The 25049-nt window shown below is 36.3% G+C and overlaps 1 long non-coding RNA gene across 2 annotated transcripts in view; it reads right to left on the bottom strand.

Moving 5' to 3' along the window:
- Nucleotides 1–25049, bottom strand: part of LOC137220110 (uncharacterized) — a 350093-nt gene that overhangs the window by 266482 nt on the left and 58562 nt on the right. The window lies entirely within an intron of this gene.

Raw genomic sequence — 25049 nt, 5'->3', positions numbered from 1 at the left:
TGTGTATGGTGTTAGGGAGTGTTCTAATTTCATTCTTTTACATGTAGCTGTCCAGTTTTTCCAGCACCACTTATTGAAGAGGCTGTCTTTTCTCCACTGTATATTCCTGCCTCCTTTATCAAAGATAAGGTGACCATATGTGCGTGGGTTTATCTCTGGGCTTTCTATCCTGTTCCATTGATCTATATTTCTGTTTTTGTGCCAGTATCATACTGTCTTGATTACTGTAGCTTTGTAGTATAGCCTGAAGCCAGGGAGCCTGATTCCTCCACCTCTGTTTTTCGTTCTCAAGATTGCTTTGGCTATTCAGTGTCTTTTGTGTTTCCATACAAATTGTGAAATTTTTTGTTCTAGTTCTGTGGAAAATGCCAGTGGTAGTTTGATAGGGATTGCATTGAATCTGTAGATTGCTTGGATAGTAGAGTCATTTTCACAATATTGATTCTTCCAATCCAAGAACATGGTATATCTCTCCATCTATTTGTATCATCTTTAATTTCTTTCATTAGAGTCATAATTTTCTGCATACATGTCTTTTGTGTCCTTAGGTAAGTTTATTCCTTGATATTTTATTCTTTTCATTGCAATGGTAAATGGAAGTGTTTTCTTAATTTCACTTTCAGACTTTTCATCATTAGTGTATAGGAATGCAAGAGATTTCTGTGCATTAATTTTTTATCCTGCTACTTTACCAAATTCATTGATTAGCTCTAGTAGTTTTCTGGTAGCATCTTTCGGATTCTCTATGTATAGTATCACGCCATCTGCAAACAGTGACAGCGTTACTTCTTCTTTTCCAATTTGGATTCCTTTTATTTCTTTTTCTTCTCTGATTGTTGTGGCTAAAACTTCCAAAACTATGTTGAATAATAGCGGTGAGAGTTGGCAACCTTGTCTTGTTCCTGATCTTAGTGGAAATGGTTTCAGTTTTTCACCATTCAGGACGATGATGGCTGTGGGTTTGTCATATATGGCCTTTATTATGTTGAGGAAAGTTCCCTCTGTGCCTACTTTCTGGAGGGTTTTTATCATAAATGGGTGTTGAATTTTGTCGAAAGCTTTCTCTGCATCTATTGAGATGGTTTTACTCCTTCAATTTGTTAATATGGTGTATCACCTTGATTGAAGATATGTACAATTTATTCAATCTTGATTAAATTCATTCTCCTGCCTTGTTTTTGAACCAAAAGCCTGTTATTTTCACTATGTATGTGAAAAATCAGCAAGAGGTGTCTAAAGAAAAAAAACTTCACTTCAGTATTATGCCCCAAACTTTTGCTTTTGCTTTCTTGTATGCACAAGAGATGTAGACCACAAAGAGTATTTTTATGGACCATAGTCTCTCAAACTGAGTGAACAATTTCACTACTTTCCTTCCTACTACAACCAGCCAGCATGCCTGTCTTAAAATTTAAATCAGGGGCTTCCCTGGTGGTGCAGTGGTTGAGAATCCACCTGCTGATGCAGGGGACATGGGTTCATGCCCCGGTCCGGGAAGATCCCACGTGCCACGGAGTGGCTAGGCCCGTGAGCCATGGCCGCTGGGCCTGCGTGTCTGGAGTCTGTGCTTCGCAGTGGGAGAGGCCACAACAGCGAGAGGCCCACGTAATGCAAAAGAAAAAAAAATTTATATCAGATCATATCTCCGTCAATGGTTTCCCATCTCAGCAAACATAAAACCTAGTCCTTCCTATGAGCCTGAAATGGCCTGCAGATCTAGTCCCTTAATACTTCTTTCTTCTCATCTCTTATTACCATCCTAGCTCATGTCACTACAGCCACTTTGAATGGACTGAATGAGCCATTCACTCCCTAACTTTCCTCAGTACTCTGATCAGAAGTTCCCTTCCATGGCAACCCAACATAAAATAGAAATCAACACACAGTCCCCATTCCCCTGACCCTGTTTATTTATTTTTTCCCTTTCACAACCCTTGTTAGCATCTGACACTGGATCTATATACTTGGTTATTTGTTTATTGTCTGCCCTCTTCCCATAGAATACACAATCCAGGGGGACAGATTTGGTTTTTCGAGTACTTTTTTTTCTGCTCCTGTAATCTTCAGTGCCCAGAAAATCGCCTAACATATAAAAAGGTTTAATCTGAGAGTTAATAAAGGAATACTATAATATACACTTTTGAAAAACAAAAAAATGCATGTAAACAAAATTTCTTTATTGAGACTATTTACAGGATATACATACATATATATTAGAATTTATATGTACATTTAAATATATTTATTTCATTTAAATACATAAATATATATTTAATATATTAAAATTTTATATATGCATATATACATATATATGTATACATATTATATATACATACACACACATATATATGCTCATTATGTGATCCAGAAGTATGGGCTTATGAATTCAACTGATTAAAAATTCCTAAGTTAAATAATAATGGAGAAAAAGAGCTCTTTCTTTGCAATAATTTCTCCAAAGAACGTTCCATCTTCATCTAATACACGGAGGAAACACAAATAGCCACAATAAAGTCTCATTATCTGAGCCATGCTAATACCCTCTCACAATATGGAAGATAATGGTCCAGGGCAATGATCTCAGTGTAATCCCAGGAAGGAGAATCTATAGGAAGGGAGTATTACTGCATTGAATACTCCAATAAACTAGTCCATGCTGCCTGTGAGTCAGAATAAGAATTAAAATGAAGATCAGATGTTAAATATTCTGAAGGTTTTAAGTGATGACGGTTGAGGAAAATAGACATTCTCATGCCTTAATACATCTCTCAGCTATGAGTTATTATTAAGTGTTAGGGGAAAATGCTGTTGAAATACCAGCTGTACTGCCAAAGCATTAAAACTTAAATAACAATAAACAGCAGCAGATGCAAGGAGAAAAATGTAGAAATAAAGTGATTTTTAAACCCCTGATTAGCTAAGAGCTTATAACCTTTATTTAGCATTAATTAGAAAGTAGTACTTTTAAATAAATGGTAGGGTTTTTTGTTTGTTTGTTTTGTTTTGTTCTTTTACATCTTTATTGGAGTAAAATTGCTTTACAATGTTGTGTTACTTTCTGCTGTATAACAAAGTGAATCAGCTATACGTATACATATATCCCCATATCCCATCCCTCTTGTGTCTCCCTCCCACCCTCCCTATCCCACCCCTCTAGGTGGTCACAAAGCACCGAGCTGATCTCCCTGTGCTATGTGGCTGCTTCCCACTAGCTCTCTATTTTACATTTGGTAGTGTATATATGTCAATGCAACTCTCTTACTTTGTCCCATCTTACCCTTCCCCCTCCCCGTGTCCTCAAGTCCATTCTCTACATCTGAGTCTTTATTCCTGTCCTTCCCATAGGTTCATCAGAACCACTGTTTTTTGTTTTTTTTTTTTTGATTCCATATATATGCGTTAGCATACTGTATTTGTTTTTTTCTTTCTGACTTACTTCACTCTATATGACAGACTCTAGGTTCATCCACCTCACTACAAATAACTCTATTTCATTTCCTTTTATGGCTGAGTAATATTCCATTGTATATATATGCCACATCTTCTTTATCCATTCATCTGTTGATGGACACTTAGGTTGCTTCCATGTCCTGGCTATTGTAAATAGTGCTGCAATAAACATTGTGGTACATGTCTCTTTTTGAATTATAGTTTTTTCAGGGTATATGCCCAGTAGTGGGATTGCTGGTCATATGGTAGTTATTTTTTTAGTTTTTTAAGGAACCTCCATACTGTTCTCCATAGTGGCTGTATCAATTTACATTCCCACCAACAGTGCAAGAGGGTTCCCTTTTCTCCACATCCTCTCCAGCATTTACTGTTTGTAGATTTTTTTGATGATGGTTATTCTGACCAGTGTGAGGTGATATAAATGGTAGGTTTTTGAGTGAGAAAAAATTTTTTTAAAACTGAAAGAAGAGGTGCATTTTGATAACCAGCTCCCCCAACTCAGGTGGATTATCAATGGCATATGATGGAAAAACATGGAACTTGGAGAGGTAGGTTCACCACTTTCTAGTGCAGGGACTTTAGTTATGAATATATCACACAGTATATCAGATCAGTATATTAAGCTTGAACTATAAGAAAAATCAGTGGATAACTGCACCTTTCCTCTTTTCTTCAGTTATTTTCATATAAATGTATCAGCAATCTTTGTACTCCTCCCTCACTTGATTAATCTGGTTGTTGACACAAGCCAGAGAACAGTTAATCTATTACTTAGTTTGTCTTCAAGAAAAACAGAGTCTAAGCCAGAGTGAAACAATGAATAAGCAATCAGGTTGCCTTCAGAGGCCATTTAAAAAAAAATAATAAAGATTCTTGCTGCTCCCTCTTTTGCATATCCACTCCCTACCCTTATCTACTTCACTTCCTACACATTTAGGATAGATAAGCTATACTACAGACAAGTTCAACAAACTGTCTCTTTTATCTCCAAGGGAATAACAGTCAGAATGAAAAATTCTTGGTTTTCATCTCAAAATGAATTTCCCTAGGTCACTCCTGTGACACTTCTCCCTCTGTTTCTACAGATTTATACTTTGTGTGCCTAATTTTCATGGCTCTTGTTTCTATAGATTTATACTTTGTGTGCCTAATTTTCATGGCTCTTTAGGTCACGTGGAAAACACTAGTATTTTCAACAAGAATAATTCAACTGGTACATGGCAGCTGCAATGAACAATTCTCCGTTAACTCTCTTTTATCATTGTACTCTCAAAAAACAAATCCCTGTTGACAGAGAAGTTTAATTTGATTTGGGCACCTGGCTACCATTTATACAACCCTTGTTATTCCTCTCTTCTGACAAGAGTTTGAATTGCTGTGGCTTGGTAAATGTCTCCATCGACTACAAGAGAGATGAATACGAATAATTAATACTTATCTAAATTGCTTCTTGTCAAAATGTTCTTGTCAGAATGTCCTCACAGCTCTATTTCACTTAAATTTGAATGGACCACTTAAGGCACTGAAGTATTCTGCTGTGGGAAAAGCCAAGAAATAAATAAAAATGCCAGTAATGTTTGATTTGCCACCAAACATATTAAAAATTAGATTAATATATAGATATAGATATGCATTATTGGTAGAGTAAACTTGCTACATCAACAAGAGTACAGTTTTTCCATTGCAAATTAATAGATTATAAAATCAGTAGGCTTTTCATGAAAGCAATTAAGAGAAATGGGGACAGAAACAACTTCAATATTTTAAGAATACTTTGTCTTTAAAACAACTTTCTGTAAAATCACCTAAAATGAAATATAAGTTAACTCTGAGTCCATGAGTTCCGTGGAGTCAAATTCAACTTGAAAACATCTTTCATTTCTATAGCTACTTTATTATATTTATACAAGGCTACAAAAAATTAATTGGGTGATTTAAATGAGGCAACTGTCACATATATTATGAGGTCTGCATGTATGTGTTATGAAGCAATACTGACTATGAGTTTAGCCTTTTACCAATTTATTTAGCCAAGGTTGCTAGCAGTTACTTAATGAGCATGAACACACAAACTCTCAGTAAACCTACAGAAGGAAAAGTGGCCCATGACCTAAAAGGACCCCTCTGTTAGGCAGGGAGATGATGAAGGATGTTAAGTCACTGGTCCCTGTGTGTGATGCTTGTTTAGGCTGCCAAGGCACATGTGGCAAATTTGCAGAGTTGGAGTGGGGGTAGTGAAGGTGGCTAGGAAAAAAATCAGTTTTTAAAAAGTCATCTCACAGCATGTATTTTTTAAAAAGCCTGGGAGAAGTACTTTTTCCCAATTAAAATTTAAGAATGTATTCATATCTGCAGCATCTAGTCTTTGACCTCTCAGAACCTGACCTATTCTTTGGCAATCAGTATTAATTCTTTCAGTTTATAGACTATTAGAGTCAGGGGGAAAAAAGGTTAAAAATTATCTGTTGCCTATATGGAATGGTTAAGAGGTAGCAGTTCAAGAATCAGGCGAAGCTGGCTTGCATCCTGGCTCCACCATTAACAAGCTCTGTAGCTTTGGGCAAGCTATTTAAACCCTTGAAGCCCCAGTTTCTTTATCTGTTAAATAAAAATAAATAATGCCTACTGAGGAAAGACTTGTAAGGTTAAGTGAAATAAAATAGACATTAATATACTGTAACTCCCTCAGAAGTATTACCTTTTTACACTTGTCAGGGTTTTCAGTTTTAAGAAAATAGAAACTGACTTTGGTTAAATTAAATAGAAAAGAACTGATTTAGCAACATACCAATAACTTAGAAAATCAACTGAAACAGTAGAGAGCAAGGCTCTGGCAGAAAATCAAGGGAAGCTGGTTATACACACATAGTCTGCTTAGGACACAGGAACTGAGTCTGCTGCTATTGGATTCTTGATGCCACACCACTGGCCTCTCAACAACTCCATATTGGCTGAGAAAAATCTCTAACTGACCCCACTCCTGCATTATTCAAAGCCACGGGCAAGAGAATCTTACTAGGTAAACTTAAGACTTGTACACACATCTACAGACTAGAAAGTAAATAGAGACCCCTTGTGTTTCTATAGTGGGAGATGGGCCTGTCTCCCCATCTTATAACTCCTCCAAAGAGGAACAGAATGGGATATGGGGCACACCACTGGACAGTAAAGCAAGACTCAAAAAATTTCGAAGAATCAATATCAAGCAGAATGCATTCTCTGACCACAATTCCAATTCCATTAAATTAGAACTCAGTAAATAAAAAATAATTTTTAAATAACTTCATGTATCTGTAATTTTTTTAAATGTGCAGGTAAAAATAATTCAGCCAAAAAAGAAATCATGATGGAAATTATCAAATTCTTAGAAATGAATGAGAATGAAAATATCAAAACAGAGGATGCAACAAAACTAGTATTTTGAGGGAAATTTATAGCCTTAAAATGCTTATTTTAGAAATAAAGTCTGAACATTAGTGATCTAACTGTCCCGTTAAGAAGTTAAGAAAAAATTGGTAGAATAAACACACTAATGGCAGTCAATGACTAGAAACGATATAACAGGGAATAAGAATAAACTAAAAATTGGCTACTTGAAATAATTAATAAAATAGACTTCTGATAATATTTATCAACAAGGGAAAGAAAACTCTAAACAATTTTTAGGAGTGAAAATGTAGATATGTCACAAAATAATAGCGATTTAAAAAAATAAGAAAACAAAATCAATAATGTAAAGCTAATGAATTTAATAATTTAGATAAAAGAAATCAATTCCTAAATATTAATACCTTCCCAAATGGACTCAAGAAAGGAATTAAGAGCCAATAAAGTCCTATTCATATTAAAGAAATTGAATCAGGGGTTGAAACTCCTCCTACAAAGAAAATACAATACTCAGAGGATATAACTGATTTTCAAGGAGCAGGCCACTCTACTGTGTTGCAACTCCTCTAGAATACAGGAAAAGAGGGCCTATTCCCCAACTCATTCTATGAGTCCAGTATCTCGTTAGTACTCAAAGCATAACAAACACAATAGGAAAGCCAATTACGAGATTTTCTCACTCACAATGAGATTTAAACTTTTGTTAAAAAAACCTACCAAACTGAATGCAGCAAAATACAAAAAGACAATCACCCATAACCAAGTTGAGTTCACCAAATAAACAGAAAAAGTTGAAGTATATCTTCTATGAAGAAAACAACTTATAAAATTTAACTCATATTCATGATAATGCCTTCTACCAAACAAGAATGGAAAAGGACTCCTTCGTCTTAGAAAATGTGTCTACCAAAAATAAGACATCATTCAGTGTGGGAAAGCATTGGAAAAATTCCATTTAGAATCAAGATAAGTATATCCTATATCACAACTTTCGTTCAACACTTTCCTGGAGGTACTAGCCAGCACATAATACAAGAAATTTCAAAGAAATGCATACAGATTAGAAAGGAAAACAATACAAATTTATCATGATTTTTAAATGATATAATTATGTGCTCTCAAAATCTCAAAAAATCCACAAATTATTAGAAATCATGAGAACTTAGGAAGAGAGCTAACTATGAGATCAATAAGCAAAAAGTCAATTTTATTTGTACATATCCCTCAGGAGTTAGGAAGTGTAATTTGAAAAGGTGACAGCTTTCACAACAGCAATGAAAACCGTATGACACCTGAGAATAACCTAATAAAAGATATGTGAGACCTGTATGCAGAAAATGATAGAAATCTATTAAAAATATATTTTAGAAAACATTGGAGAGACACCAGTTTTGGGATAAGAAGACTTAAAACTGTAAAAACATTAATTCTTGCCAAATATAGAGTCAAGTCAAGTGGAATTTGACAAGCTAATTCTAAACGTGATGTGGAAGAATAAAAGATTGAAAATAGCCAAGACATTCTGAAACAAAAGAAGATAAGAAAATTTCTGTATTAGATATTTAGAAATATTTCTATAAAACTATGAAGTAGGACACTGGGGCAGAGAGAGATAAATTTACCAGTAAAGAAAAGGAAGATGGGACCTCAATATTTATGAAACACTGATATATGAGATATATATATTGCAGATCAGCAGAGAAAGGTGAGACTTTTCAGTACGGGGTACTATGACAAATCATTACCCATAAAGGAAAAAAAATAGAAAACATTCTAGGTAGGCCAAAAATTCAATGTAAAAAGCAAAGCATTTCATTGAAAATATAGGATAATATTTTTATGACTTAGTTAAGAAAGGCTTTTTACATACAATACAAATTCACTAATCTTAAAATAAAAAATATGATAAAAATTAACTATGTTAAAATAATGAATACATGTTCATCAAAAGATATAGAATAGAAAAAAAAAAAACTAGCCACAAACTGAGAGAAAATATTTGTAACACATACTCTTTTCTTGACAAACAATTAGAGTCCAAAATCCATAAAGAACCCCTACAAATTAATAATAAAAATAAACAACTAGAAAGTCAAAAGAAAAACTGATATGAACATACATTTCACAGATAAGAAATGGCTAAATATATGAAAAGATGCTTAACCTCATTAGGGAGCAGGGAAATAAATATTCACACCAGAATGAGAAATCTTACGTTCAACAGATGGGCAAAAATTAGGAAGTGTGACCATACCAGGTGTTGGAGAGTATTCATATAAATCGCTCTGGGGAGTGTAAATTGGTAACTTGTTTAGCATTATCTTCCAAAGTTGAGCACTGCACACTCCACTACCCAAGGATTCCACTCTTTGGCTTATATCCTAGAGCATCTCCTGCCCATGAATACCAGGTGACTGTGCAACAATGTTTATAGAAGCACTCTTTATAGTATCAGAAAACTGAAGGTCACCCAGTGTCCAAAAGAAAAATAGATATAAAATTGTGGTAGAGTCACATATTTGAATATCATATTAACAATGAAAATGAAAGAAATGTAACTGCATGCAATAACATAGATGAATCATAGAAGCATAATGTTGGACACAAAAGCAAGGCCCAGAAGACCACATACAATATGATACCTTGCTTGTAAAACTGTAAGGCTAAAGTAAAAAAAAAAAAAGATAGTTTAGGCATACATATTAATGCGATAAAAGTATTTTTAAAATGGAAGAATAAACATAAAATTCACAGGGAACACTGGGAAAGCACAGAAGCTATGAAAGAGACTCAGATATATTCAAGATATGATTTTAAAGCTCCATTATGATTTCTCTAAATTAAGTGGCATTATCCAGTAAAAATGTTTCATAATCAAGCAATATTCCTATAACACATTCTTCCCATGCACCCCAGTGTCCTCTCTCTCCTTTTCAGGCTATTGTTGCACCAGGGAGCTGAGGCTGAGACAAAGGTGAATATAACTTTAAATGCTGGAAAACAGTAAGCAAGAAACAAAGAGTTAAAAGAAATATAGTTGGCAAATAAACCATCTGGCATGTGGCTGACTTTGGGCGAATTGTCCTGGAACCATGTAAGAGAAGAAGTAGAGTTATCAGTCAGGGAGCTACTGCAATGTTCCAGGCAAGAAATGACGGTAGCCTGGAAGAGTATAGAAGGGTGGACATGGAGAAAAATGATCAGGTTCAAGAGGTGTTTTGTAGTTGTCATCATCTTTGTCATCATTATCACAGTGGTAGCGGTAATAAAAGTAGAAGTATTCTAATCATAGTAATCATCTAATTCAATGGACAGTCCCCAGGTACTGATAGAGCCTAGATCAGGTGAACAGCAGTTTACATCACCCCGGCAACAGGATGCTTAAGTCATTTGGTCTTTGGATCCTGTACTCAATCTCCACAAAGCTGCTGTGACCTCAAAGTTCCTTATACCTTTTTTTCTTCAGTTGCCCCCCTCTCACCATGCTCCTCCATATTTAACTGACTTTCCTGACCCTGACCCTGTCCTCAATGTCCCTACTCAGCTCTGAAACCTCAGAACTGCTGCTTTGTGGTCAACCAACTCTCTTAATCCTCTACCTTTGTTCAGAATATGCCCTTTAACTCTTTACCTTAATGGAATGATTCCCAATCCTGGTTACATATGTGAACTATTCAGGAAAGTTTAATATACTATTGTCTGAGTCCTAACTCTAGACTGTACAGTCATTGGAATTTCATTAAGCATCTTCTGAATTTCTAATGGGGAACCATAGGTGAGAACTATTGTCTTAATTGAAACCTGGATGGATCTCTCTTGCAAACTTCTAGATGACTATCGATCCTTTCACGTCTTCATACCTCAAGGTTGTATTCTTGACCTCCCTGCTTTTCATTGCCTCTTTGAAACCACTACTGATCCTAAACATCCCTGCCCCCAATAAGGCTCAATCCATAGATTTCTTAAGACATGACATCAAAAGCATGATTTACAAAAGAAAAATGGTAATTTGGACTTCATCAAAATCTAAAATTTCCACTCTTCAAAAGACACTATTAAGTACATAAAAAGACAAGCCACAGAGTATGAGAAGGTATTTGAAAATGAAATATCTGATAAAGAATTTATATCCAGAATATATAAACTCAACATCAAATATATAACTCAACATTATAATAAACAATAAAATGACCCAATTTTTTAAATGGGCAGAGGATTTTAACGAATATTTTACCAAAGAAGAGATATTAAATGAAAACAGAAATATACGCAAAATCATTAGTCGTTAGGAAAATGCAAATCAAAACCTCCACAAGATACCACTACACACCTATAAAAATGGCTGGAATTAAAAAGACAGACCATACCACAAATTTTTAGTGAAGATGTGAAGAGATTTGTGGGAACAAAAACTGGAAAATCACTTTGGAAAACAGATTGGCAGTTTCTTAAAAAATTAAAACAAGTATACAGTTACATGTGACCTAGACATTTCACTCCTACATATTTTCCCAAGAGAAAAGAAGGCATATCTCCATGCAAACACTGGTACAACAATGTTTGTAGCAGCTTTATTCATAATAAATCCAAACTAGAAATAACTATATGTTCATTAACAGGTGAATAAATAAATTACAGAATATCCATACAAATATCAATAATTATTATTCAGCAATAAAAAGAATGGCTAACCATACATGAAACAACATGGTTGAATCTCTAAATAACTATGCTGAGTGAAAGAAACCAGAAAGAAAAAAGAATAGATACTAAATATATTTGTGTGTGTGTGTGTGTATGTGTGTGTGTGTGTGTATAATCCAAATGACTCTATAGTGACAGACAACATAGAGCTGGTTGCCTGGGGAGCGTGGGACAGAGATTACAAAGGGTCATAAAGCGACATTTGGGGATAACGCATATGCTGTATTCATACCATGTTTGTGGTGATGGTTTCATAAGTGTACACATATGTCAAACCTTATAAAATTATACCCTTTCAACTTCTTCAGTTTATTGTATTTTTGTTACACTTCAATGATGCTATTAAAAATAGTAATTATAGGGCTTCCCTGGTGGCGCAGTGGTTGAGAGTCCACCTGCCGATGCAGGGGACGCGGGTTCGTGCCCCAGTCCGGGAGGATCCCGCATGCCGCAGAGCGGCTGGGCCCGTAAGCCATGGCCGCTGGGCCTGCGCGTCCAGAGCCTGTGCTCCGCGGCCGGGAGAAGCCGCAACGGTGAGAGGCCCGTGTACCGCAAAAAAAAAAAAAAAAAAAAAGTAATTATATAAGAAAATGACAAGTAGTTCCATTTTAGATATTGGTAAAGATAACCTCAAACTCTAAGTTACCCAATATCCATTAAAACTCAGCTAAAGATATGATGGCTGCCTTTTTCATTTTCCATTCATTCAATCAAGAAATATTTATCAAAGATCCAACGTAGAACTGGGGATATAACAGTTTGCTTGCCTTCATGGAGTTTACATTTTCGTGTAGTGAGTTTGACAGCAAATGAATAAATGTGTGCTATGTCATGGTGACAAATGCTAAAAAGAAAAATAAAGTAGAATCATTATTCCTGATACCATCAAATTTCCTCTGAATTCATTTATTTGCATTCTTTTTACCCTTAGTTGAATTGCTTTTTCAATGCACTTTTGGAATGATGTGATGAACACATACTAAAGGATCCATAAGAAACAATTTCACAGAAGTCATATATAGAAGAAAAACAGGACATAAGTTCACTTCTAATTGATTTTTACAGTATAAAAAATTTATTTACCAAATACTTATATGGTACTTCATATGTGCCAGACACTGTTCTATATGCTTTATAAAAATGTTCTCATCTAATTCTCATAATGGCCTTATGATATAGATACTACCATTATCCTCATTTTGAAATGGGTTAAGTTGACGTGCAGAAAGATTGAGTAACTTGTCCAAATCCCCCATACCTAGTAAATGCTGGAGGTAGACAGCTGCCTACAGAGCCCATGCTCTAAACCATTATTTTGTGGTACCTTCCTTGAAACAAGAAAGTTTTGATAGGGATGACCACATTTTCGATAGATTTCAGCTGTGATGTGTAGAAATAGGCATATTCCAGGAAAAGTGATAAAGAGGAATAATGAAGGTTAAGAAGAAAGGCTGTTGCACAGAAAAAGAACAGTTTGAGCAAAGAACACAAATAGGAATTGCCAAAAACATTTGATTTTTCAAACAATATTTAGTAAAAGGGGATAAAACCCATGTGCCAGAGGCAAATCTGGCATGCAGACAGGGGCAGCTTCTCACGTTTATGTTACCTGCCTGGCCATTGAAGGCATTATCTTCTCAGTACCTGACGAGGAAGACCATTAACTGCTGGGAATAGAATGAAACAATATCCAGTCCCTGTCCCCAAAAAGCTCCTCTAGGTTCATTCATTCATTCATTCATTCATTCTTCTATCCATCAAATTTGTTTCAAGTGTCTATTATGTGAAGGATCAGAACAGGCACAGGGCTATGTGGTAAACTAGGCAAACAGTCTCTGCCTTCCTGAGGGTTACATTCCACAACTTTCTACTAGGAGAAGCAAACTCTAATCTATTAATTTAATAATTACTAAATTACATTTCTTATAAATTGTCATATAAGTTCAATTGCTGAGGAGACACAAACACGATCACAATTTAAAGAGTTAAACACTAAGTGTATTAAACATAGGGGATTGAGGGAGCACAGAAAAGATTCACCAAACCCAACCTTTGTAAGACTGGGGAGATTTGGTGATTGGCAGGAGGGCAGGTGAAAGGGAAGAAATTTCAAAGAAGTGATCCATCTTAAACAAGTTATCGCGATAAAGAAGGAAAGGGATTGTGGCTTCCATTTTCCTCTCTCCATATTGGCTACAGGGAGAATTATAAAAACAAAAAACAATTATTTTCTACCCCAAATTATTTTGTTTTCCTGACATATAGGTTTGTCCCAATTTTTATATTCCATTCATCTCCATGTGAATTCGGAAGGGCGTGCAGCTAAATGTGCAGTAATGACACCACCCTTGCACCATCTGTTTCTAATTAGGTAATTCCAGCTCTCCCTGGGTGAATGACTTAGCATGACTCTGCACCCTAATTTTTTAAAGGAGCCTGATTATTTTATGACACAACCAAGCTATACTAAACAAAGCTAACCCATACTCTGTTGATGAAACTATATACCTCTTAGCCATGAACAGTAAGGTTAAATGACTTATGCAAAGTGTATGCACTGACAGCTGGATTCTAGATTTTTTAATTTACCTTTAAACTAAGAGCATGCTCTTTGATAAGTCAAGTCAGAGTTTGCATTTTTGGAGGCCTCTTCCTGTAGAACGATTTCTTTCAGCAGCCTCCACTGTTCATTTTTATGAGTTAAATCCAAGTTGCAAATAAATGGATCTGTCATCATTTCTCAGAATGTGTTGTTTTCAACGTGACCTGCTGATTTTCCCAAGTGCTCACTGTTACTGCGGAGTCATGGTAGCATGGCCCATCAACCCCTTTCGCTTGCTTTTTGGCCACTGAATCCCTTGCCTTTCCTTTGACCTCCACCCAAGTATATAGTCTTGCACCACTCTCTTCTCCAGATGTCTCTACTTTTTTTTTGATTCAAGTCCAAAGTATTCTAACTTGAATTTCTTGACTTATCCCAAGAATAAAAACGCTGCTGGAAAAAAGCCCAATCTTGCACAATGAAATCTAGGTAGCAGCACTCCCTCACGTGCACAGCAACCTCATTGTCATATTTCTGAAAACAGCCCCTCCAATGTTCTTACTCCCCGTGGTGCTGTTGAGAGAGTCAAATGAGATCAAGTATGTGAAACTTCTTTGTACGCTGTAAAGATATTTGGAGGGATAACTTTCTATGGCTTTATTCTTTGAATTAGCTCTGTTAATCTCGTAAACAATAAATTCAATGAATGGCTTAGCTTGTTAGATTGATATGGATCGACTGATGGATTGTGACACCTGCTTTATCTACTTGTGTCTCAAGGTATCACCTCCTCTAGGAGCCTACTGTGAACCTTGATTCTCAACGGAGCTGCACAGTAGAATCAGCAGGGAGATTTTTAAACTCCTGACAGCTAAGCCACACATCTCAGAGCAACACATTAGACGTTCTGGAAGCAGGATCCAGGCATCAGGGTTTTGTTTTTAAGCATCCCAAGTGATTCCAGTGTGTGGTGAAACATGAGAGTCATTAGTTTATGTGCCTAAACACCATATGCAGACCTTGTCATAGCCCTTAGCACATTGTATCAAATCTGTCTGTCCTTGTGTCCATCTGCCCTCCTGGATAATAGCCTCCTCCTTTATTTTATTTACGTCACTTCCTTTCATGTCTAGAGCCTAGCACCATGACTGGTACACACTAAGTGTTCAGTAAATGTTAAATTAAATGGACGAGAACTATAAATTGCTCCAGATTCCTCTGGATGATTTTCCTATTATACTGACCAGGAAAAGGCTCAAAAGTGGTTAGGAAAAGATGACTGGGTAACCGTTGAATTTTTGTTTGTTTTGAATATTTAAACTATTGGCTGTGACTTTTAGAAGATAGTTGGAAAAACTATTAAAATTTCATCTCTGACAGAACAACATCTTTTTGATATGCAGTCAGTGTTTAACTTTTAGAGTGAAAGTTATTGAACTGAAAACCACGTGGTGAATTTATTAATAAATTTTAACAATTTTAACAAAAATTTATTAGAGTTCTCTAAAAATAATTTTCTTTCAGTATTCTAAAACACTGGTCCTAGTACGTTAGTATACTTAAGAATAAACTTGCAACTTTGTTAAAAATTCAGTGTCCTTGGCATTAATCTCAGAATTTCAGATTCAGGAGGTCTGGGATGGAATAAACTGTTTGTTTAGATAGTTTTGGTTTTTTACTGTGCCTGAAGAATATTTTATTCTCTACCCAAATTTATACTATCTCAGTCTCTAGTCAATATGTTAGAGAAGCCATATCAGTCAGAGATTACCATTTCAAAAAATAACATACCACTATCAAAATAATAATGTCAGAATATCTCTATAGTAAAATATTTTCATGAGCAGTATCACATCAGGGGCCTTATTTTATAAGAAATTAATAAAAGACATCATCATTCAGATGCTCAAATCATATTGTTGGCCATATAAGATTAAATTAATACAGTCATAACTAGTTAGATCTCTGTCTCCTTTAAAAGCATTTCCCTTCATGCCTATGCTCTTGTTATTATACGATCTGGTTTACTCCTAGTTGAAACTGGCTGCCAATGTTGTCAATCCTACAAAAGCAATTATCAGATATACTAATATTCTAAGTTGTGATAACAGAATCCACTCTGCTTACTTTAAGCAGAAAGGCTTTTATTACGAGATTTGGGTGGCTCACAGAATCATCCAGAGGCCAAGGAAACAGATTTTAGGCGAAATTCCAGGAATAACTCCCAGGATCACACTCCCAACCGGCCCACCCAGGAAGCTGATGTGTCTGCCAAAATAAGGAAGCTAGAGATTCAGGAAGCCACTATTAACAGCTCTGTCACAGTCCACTCTGAGAAATGGAGGCATCATATCCACCGGTTGTCAGGTCCAAATCAAAATCTTTCCCAGGTGCATTTGATTTCTAGAAACCAAATTCAATGTCTGTTCCCAGCAGGAAGGGATTCTACCTTGGAAAGTGGGATTTACATTGTAGGGAACTACACAAGTATAGACAAGGTGTACCAAAGTTTTGAGGTAGCTGATGCCCCTGTACCAGATAGGCCATTAAAATAATTAACTTCTTGCATCCCAAAACACTCGTATATGCTTTTTGCTTTTTGTTGCAATATCCTCAAATAAAACATAAAAATTTCTAGTGTTCCTCTAAGCATCTCGGCTGCTTCAAAATCAATGATTGCAATATTTTTAGTTTCACTTGGACTATTCATTTCACCCGTAGAGATGCATTTATTTTCTGGCTTTATATGGGTAACGAAATGGATTTTGATAGAAATGTTTGAGCCAGAGGCTCCATGTAGATACAGTTTAGGCTGATACTTCACCTTTGAAAGTATACAGATTTTTTTTTCTTATTTCGTGAGTATACTAAAATGTTTAATTCTTGGGAGGAAGTAAGAGACAAAAAACTTGCCTAGGGGCTGGGCTGGAAATATAGTCAATGTCATTTAATTTAATAATGTATACCTATGGAAAGAAGGAAAAACTATGTCAAATGTGACATGATTACCAACATTATCCTATGTTCACCAGCATACAAGTATGATCCATAAATAAAAACATGAAAGAAAGAGAGAGAAAGAGAGAGAGGAAGGAAGGAAGGAAGGAAGGAAGGAAGGGAAGAAGGAAGGAAGGGAGGGAGGGAGGGAGGGAGGAAGAAAACAAAGAAAAGGCTGTTTACCTTAGTTTAAATAAAGCCACCTGACATTTGGGATGGATGCCAAATAAAGCAGTAGACAAAATTCAGCCAAATTTGACAATTACATAAAGCAGCAAGAGTTTCCTTTAAACAAAAAGGGAGGTGGCTTGAAATTAATACTGGGCTTATTAGCTCATTGCCTCTCTCTCGTGTGAATTATCTAGTACAAATACAATGCATGTGCAGAGTTTCTAGGAGTCCATTATCACTTGCTATTGGAATCTCTGCATGTGCACTTAATGAAAACTTTCCAAATCATCTCATGAAACACAATTTGCTCAAACTTCATTTTTGGTGAAAGTTTTTCTTTTTTTTTCTTCTTTGTTGTATCATCTGGTCAAGACTTTAAAGAAGCCAAAAATCTTTATTCTCAGTAATCTTAGTCTCCCTATCTGGGAGCATAACTAGCCTCTTTGGTCTTACCTAGGGGACCAGGATCTTTATACAGTTACCTTATCTCTCATTACAAATGTATTACATAATTTAATTCATGCTAAGAAAAAAAAAATGACTGATAGCTTATGGTTTGATACCCTATCAGGAGCTAACAGAGCCAAGTCTTACACTTAAAAAAAAAAAAAAAGGACACTAATGGTAGTCCAGGGCATCACACGATAAACAGAAGGATTTTAATATGGGTTAGGAGAAAGATGAATATACACATATAAAGAATACATCTCTCCATTTACATGTGAAGCTGAATGTGTCTGTAAAAGAATACATGTAATGCAATTGCCCTTTCAAAAAGTCTTAAGCCGCATCTTTTTAATAACAAATAATTCATAAAGTAACCCCCTATTTCCACACCCGCCCCCCAGTCACTAACTCAATTCAAACCAATACTACATATAATAGTAAGACAAAAAGCCTCCAGATGGGATTCCAAGTTTCCAGGGCTTCCATATCACCACCACAGTCATCTTCTAAAAATAAATATTATGTTTGGTCACTTCTCAAAATTCTTTAAAGATTCCCAGTTACCCAAAGGATAAAGCCCAGATTTCTTACAATGAAATAGCAGACTCTAATTAATATAACCACCGCCTATGCAGGCCCTATTCAGCCACAGGTCCTAGGGATTTTTCACTCCAAAGATTCAGCCCTGCCCAGGTTTAGAACTGATCCTGCATGAGCCAGTTATGCCTTTTAGGAGGACAGGACTGTTAGGGTCTGGAACTAGTCCTGCTGCCCTAAGATTGGTGTTCTGCTCTGTTCCCTCCAATAGGTCAGATTCTTTAGCATGTTGACTCCAACTCAGATAACACCAGCTGAGCCTTGTGAAGCCAACAGTATGGGTAATTTCCTGAATCCTAGCCCTACCTGTTCCAAGATTACTCCAACTTTACTAGTTTGTACCTAAGAGATCCTAATATGCTTTTGGCGTACTCCACATCAGTTATGGCTCCACAGTCTAGCCACTGATTCTTTAATACAACATGATGCTCTTTTGTACATCAACCCTGGCCCCTGTTACATGCACTTCTTGGGTTTTCCTTACCTTTGGCCAATCATCCAACCTCTACCAACCTTTCAAATGCCACTCCTATGAAGTCTTCATTAAAACCCTAAAGCTTGCTCCCACTTGGCACATGTTTTGATTATAGAACTTCTCAGGCTGCGTTGTAATTTTTTTGTTCTCACATATGTTTACCCCAAGAAGACTGAGACCTCCTTAAGGACTAGCTTAGCCCTTAACAGCTCCTTCCTCACTCACAGCTGAGACCATATGTGCCCTATAAAAATGTCCCTGGGGCGCCTCCAACATTTCATGGACTATGTCCAGGATCCACTCCCACTCTTTTGTCCAAATCCCTTGTCCTAGTCTAGTACTCACTTGCCTCATATCCAAATGCCTTATTCTTGGATTAAATGGTGGGTTCTTCCCCTCTGCTTTGCCTCCTAAGGTTGAGCCCTTAAACTGTCTTCCTGGCTTTTGGTTTTGGTTCCAACCTTGGAGCTACTTGAGCAACTTGCTCTTGCACCCACTGGCCAGAAACACACCAGACTGTGTCCAGTCCAGCCTCTAGAGACTCTAACTTAGGTCCTGCTTGTTCAAGTAGAGAGTTTGGACAAAATAAATTAAGATGTTTGAGTTTTACTGAAGCAGTTCCTAATGAAAGAGAACAAAAGCTTCCTCCTCACAAGGAGCAATTATTGATTAATGTCTTGAAAAGTAGGGATGAAAAGATATCTGCACTGCAACCCATGATTTCAAGCCAAGCCAAGGGCTCTAGAGGTTCCACAGATGAAACCTGAAGTGACATGAGGTAAAAACAAAGACCATATCAAATATTAATTTATTAAGTGAAAAAGAGGACCGCAATATGAACAGTCATAGAAATACTTTAATCGTCACTTCATCCTTCATACCTCCCACCCCTTCATACTGACTTTTCTAAGTTTCTCAAGCATATTATGGTTTTCTCATGCTGTTGAGTCTACTTTAAACTCTACTTCATAGGGTCTTGCTTCTACTTCTTTTTCCCCCATCATCATTTTCACCTTTCAGGTTTTAGATAAATACCATCTCCTCCTGGAATCCTTTTCTGACTTCCTTATTGCACACAGGACTCCTCTCATTAAAGACATTTCTTATTAGTTTGTTTGCAACTCCCATTAGACTTTAAACTCAGTTAAGACAGGGATTGTGAATCTAGGTACCAGAGTATCTAATATAGGATGTTCATTTAATTTATGTTCAGTAAAGTATTCATTCCGTGAATGAATGGACAACAACCCTTGCTATCTCTTTATATATTATGTGGCTGGTTACAGGCGGAAGGATGGCATGTGTACAGATGAAGCTAAAACAGATTGGAGGAACAATGGGAAGGTGGGGGAGAATAGGCAAAGACCACTGATCTGGTGAAGACACTAAGCAGAGACTGATGAGTGGCAGAAGACGTCATGGCCAGAAGAAATTGTTGATATCAAAAGGTATAGCTGAGAGAACAGAAGGTACTGGTAGATGGGAACACAGCAATAATGAACCTTGGATCAGGCAATGTTCATGAATGTAGTTAGGTAGTTAACCTTAGAGGTATCTTTGGGAAAGCAACAGGTCCAAAGTAATGAAAGTAGAAAGTCAGGACACTTCAGTAATCCTGTAGGGAGCCCACAGGTGCAATACAGAAAGACTGGGAAATTACAGAGATCAGCAGTGTCTGTGTACAGGAATGGGAGGGGGGAAGGAAAACATCCAGTTATAATAACTCTTCATAAGATAGTGATTTCATGTTAAGAGCAAGTTAGAAGTCCAGTCATTAGTGTTGGACAGAGACAACACCATGGAAACTCATCTTCCTGCTTTTCCTCTTTTCCTTAGTATATGCTGGACACAGAAGTCTGAATTATCCTTTTAAAATGTAAATCAGATCCCATTACTTTCCTGCCTAAATGCTTATAATGGCTTCCCATCATACCTAAGACAAAGTCCAAAAACTTACTAGGGCATACAAGACCTTTCATGATCTGACTCTTGCCTACTTCTCTGACTTTATCTTATAATACACTTCCTCTTCCAATCTCAGCTCCCTCCAGTCATCCTTACTCTCCTCTATTCCTCAGAAACATCAAGTTGGTTCCTGCCTCAGGGCCATTACACATACTGTTTTCTCTATCTAAAATTCTTTTCCCTAAAAATATCTGAATGACTTGCTTTCTAACTTCCTTCATGTCTTCAAGGAAAAGTCCTCTCCTCAGAGAGAGCCCTGCTAAACTAAATATCGTGCCACACTTACTCTTTATCCCCTATCATGCTTAATTTTTATAGTCCTTAACATTTCTTAACATCACACTATGTATTTATTTTGTATCTATTCTCCCAGTAGAATGTAAGCTAATGAGAGCACAGACCTTGTCTATTTAGATGATTACTCTATCTTCAGTACCTGGTACTGTAGGTACTCAATAAATATTTATTAAACACCGATATAAGTTTTCCTACTTCTTCCATTGCCAATTTGGTTGTTTTCCTTTTCTTCCAATGCTGCATTTGGAAAGGGATAATCATGATTTTTTAAAAACTCATTTCTCACTTTAAAGAGATTCCACAGGAAAACAGCAGCATCCTAAATCCAAATATTTGCACAAACTCTCCCCAAAAATCTATAAGGTCGGGGCTTCCCTGGTGGCGCAGTGGTTGAGAGTCCGCCTGCCGATGCAGAGGACACGGGTTCGTGCCCCGGTCTGAGAAGATCCCGCATGCCGCGGAGCGGCTGGGCCTGTAAGCCATGGCCGCTGAGCCTGTGCGTCTGGAGCCTGTGCTCCGCAACGGGAGAGGCCACAACAGTGAGAGGCCCACGTACCACAAAAAAAATTAAAAAAAATAAAAATCTATAAGGTCAAAATAAAGAGCACAAATAAAACCACACATGAGCTGTGCTTTCAGCCATATTAGGAGATGGCAAAGACCATGAATTTTAAATCCCCGTAAATAGAGACATAAAACTGATATTCCAGCAGAACTCCCACTGGAATGCCCACCATGGCTTCCAGCCTGTGAAAGCAAACACTGGCAGAGGGAGTTTTAAGAAGTTGTAGAAAAGAAGAGAGGAAGCAGTTGTAGACAAATGTAAAGCCCCAAACTCCTTGCTATGAAAAGAAAGACTATCACTATGTACTAAACTACAGGTCTGGTTTGACAGTTTACAGCAACAGCTATAGGGAGGCATCCTGAAAGGGAGCAAGACCCAGAGGAGGCAGCACTGAGGATAGGGGGCTTATAAGGGATAAGGAGGCAAAGACAGAAGGGTACCTTCGTGCAAGCAGCAGTAAGATGAAAATAAAGAAATAAGAGAAATATTAAGGATCCTATAGAAACAAAATAGAATCACAAAACATGCCAACCTCTACCCACTCCTACCACCAACAGTGTCATCCATTAAAGAAATTATGCTTCACTATTCTGAGAGAAAGGTTGCTATTGAACTAGGATGTCTATTTATAACATTGCTATTAGTACAGAAAAAAAAAAGCAGTCAAACTGCATGCAAAACTACTGTTGGAATAACTCAGAAAATGTGAATCAAATTATTTTACTGGATAAAAATTTCTAAAGCAAGCAAAAAAACATGAAGTATTATACCACAACTCTCCAAGCTGAATTAAAGAAACTCAAACAACCATTTAGAGACTTAAGCCAGAAATATAAAAACCAATGGCAATATCAACAAAATATCAGAAAAACATGTAACATCAGTTGTATGGTTTCCTAAAAGACATTAAGGTAAAAGACAAAATGATTTCACAAATTGAGAATAAATTCAAGTACCAAAGGAAGATTTGAATGGAATTTGAAGGAAGATATAATAAGGAGCACTGACGAAAAACAAAACAAAACAAAGAAGTACAAGAGAATGAAAAAAAAACATGGAAAGCATAAAAATGGTCCAGTGAAAAAGTGGCTGAAATGGAAGACAGCAAAAGAGAAAAAACACACATGCAACAAATTCATGGACCATACCAACATTTAACATAATAATAATAGAAAACTTTCTACAAATAAGAGAAAACCTGTATCTATCTATTGAAAGAGCTAACCATGAAGATATCAGGAAAATTGATCCGGAATGATCAACTGTAAAACAGATTCCAGTAAACTCTAAAACTTATTTAAAGAAAAAGAAATTCTTCAGGACCTTCAGGACAAAAGAAAAAAAAAATACTTACATGGGCAATAAAATTACACTGGCAGAAGGCTTCTCAAAAACAACATGCAAAGCATAACACTAATGGTACAGCATTTTTAGGAATTCATGAAACAAAAATGTGAACCAAGGATGTTTTCAATTATAGCAGAACTCTTCTTCAAGTATCACAGAGACAGAAAACAATTTGAATATGTAAGAGACAAGGTAATACTTTATTCACAAATTCTTTCTGAAAAATCTATGGGAGAAACGGCTTTATCTAACTAAAATATGATTGGAGAAACTTTGTAAAAGGACTGAAAGTGAGAATTAAATATATATAAATGCAGATCTAGAATGAAAACAAGGATGAGTCCATGGCTGCAAGAACAGTATAAAACTGTTATATGTTCTAATAAAGTAGCAAGTAGAATATGATCATTGAGTGGGAGCCAAATATATAATTTAAAATTTATAAACTAAATGATAAAATGAGGAGTAAGTCTACTATAAAAGATATGGATAAAAAACTAGCCATTAGGAAAATAAAACAAAAATTCTTCTTAAAATATTTTTAAAAAGATAAAAAAGACATCCTTCATAGAGAAGGAAACATAGTACAATATATGTGCTGAAATTAAAACAAAATTAGGATATACAAGAGGAATTGAGACCTAATATTATCAGTCAAATCAATAAATGTGAAAAGGATTAACTCACCTATTAAAAGAAAAGTGTTTTCAATTTGACTCATTAAGTAAAACTGACCTCTATGATATATAAAAATGACACTTAAAGGGATTCCAAAAGGCTAAGAGATGAGCAAAGTACAAACAAATGAAGTATAAATAGAAAGAAACACACAAATCATAGAAGACTTTAATATATCACTCCCAGGACATGACAGGTGAAGTGGACACAAAATAAGAAATTTAAACAACATAACCAATAAAGTAGATTGTATTAACATATAAAGAATATGTCTTCTTCTACCACCTGGTAATACAAATATCCCTTCTTCTCAATGACACAGGATATATTTACAAATATTGATCATGTATTAGATCACAAAGAAAACATCTATAAATTCATAAATAAAAAATTAGCAATAACACTCTAATGCAATAAAATTAAAAATTATAAACAAATTCAAAATCAAAAGGACCTTCGCCTGTAAATTTTAAAACCTATTAGAAAAGATTTTGAGTAGAAAATGAAAAACAAATAGAAATTATAGATATTCTGAAAAATAATTTAGATAAAATTACAACATATCAGAATCTATGGGTTACAATTTAAAAAGTGATGAAAGCAAAATGTATCACCTTAAACATCTTTAACAATAAAATGTAAGAATGAAAATGAAATAAACTCAACTCAAAAAGCTAGAAAGGACAAGTCAAAGTAAACAAAGAAAGCTCAAGAAGAGAAGATTGGTTTGATATAGGGGAGTAGAAGGACGTGGGCTCACTCCCTCTTGTGAGATCACCAGAATCACAACTAACTGCTGAACGGTCTTCGACAGGAAGAAACTGGAATTCACCAAAAAAGATATCCCACATCCAAAGACAAAGAAGAATCCACAAAGAGATGGTAGAAGGGGTGCAATCACAAAAAAGTCAAATCCCATAACCACTGGGTAGGTGACTCACAAACTGGAGAACACTTATACAACAGAAGTCCACCCACTGGAGTGAAAATTCTGAGTCTCACGTCAGGCTTCCCAACCTGTGGGTCTGACAACAGGAGGAAGGAGGAATTCCTAGATAATCAGACTTTGAAGGTTAGTGGGATTTGATAACAGGATTTTGACAGGACTGGGGGAAACAGAGACTCCAACTCTTGAAGGCACGCACAAAATGGTGTGCACATCAGGACCCAGGGGAAGGAGCAGTGACCCCATAGGAGACTGAACCAGACCTACCTGCTAGTGTTGGAGGGTCTCCTGCAGAGGCAGGGGGTGATTGTGGCTCACCATGGGGACAAGGACACTGGCAGAAGAAGTTCTGGGAAGAACTCCTTGGAATGAGCCCTCAGAGAGTCCACCATTAGCCCCACCAAAGAGCCAGGTAGGCTCCAGTGTTGGGTCGCCTCATGCCAACCAACCAACAGGAAGGGAACCCAGCCCCACCCATAAG

The sequence above is a fragment of the Pseudorca crassidens genome, chromosome 2 (genome assembly GCF_039906515.1).
Source record: "Pseudorca crassidens isolate mPseCra1 chromosome 2, mPseCra1.hap1, whole genome shotgun sequence".
In the NCBI taxonomy this organism is placed as follows: domain Eukaryota; kingdom Metazoa; phylum Chordata; class Mammalia; order Artiodactyla; family Delphinidae; genus Pseudorca; species Pseudorca crassidens.
This window is presented reverse-complemented; position numbering and strand designations above follow the sequence as displayed.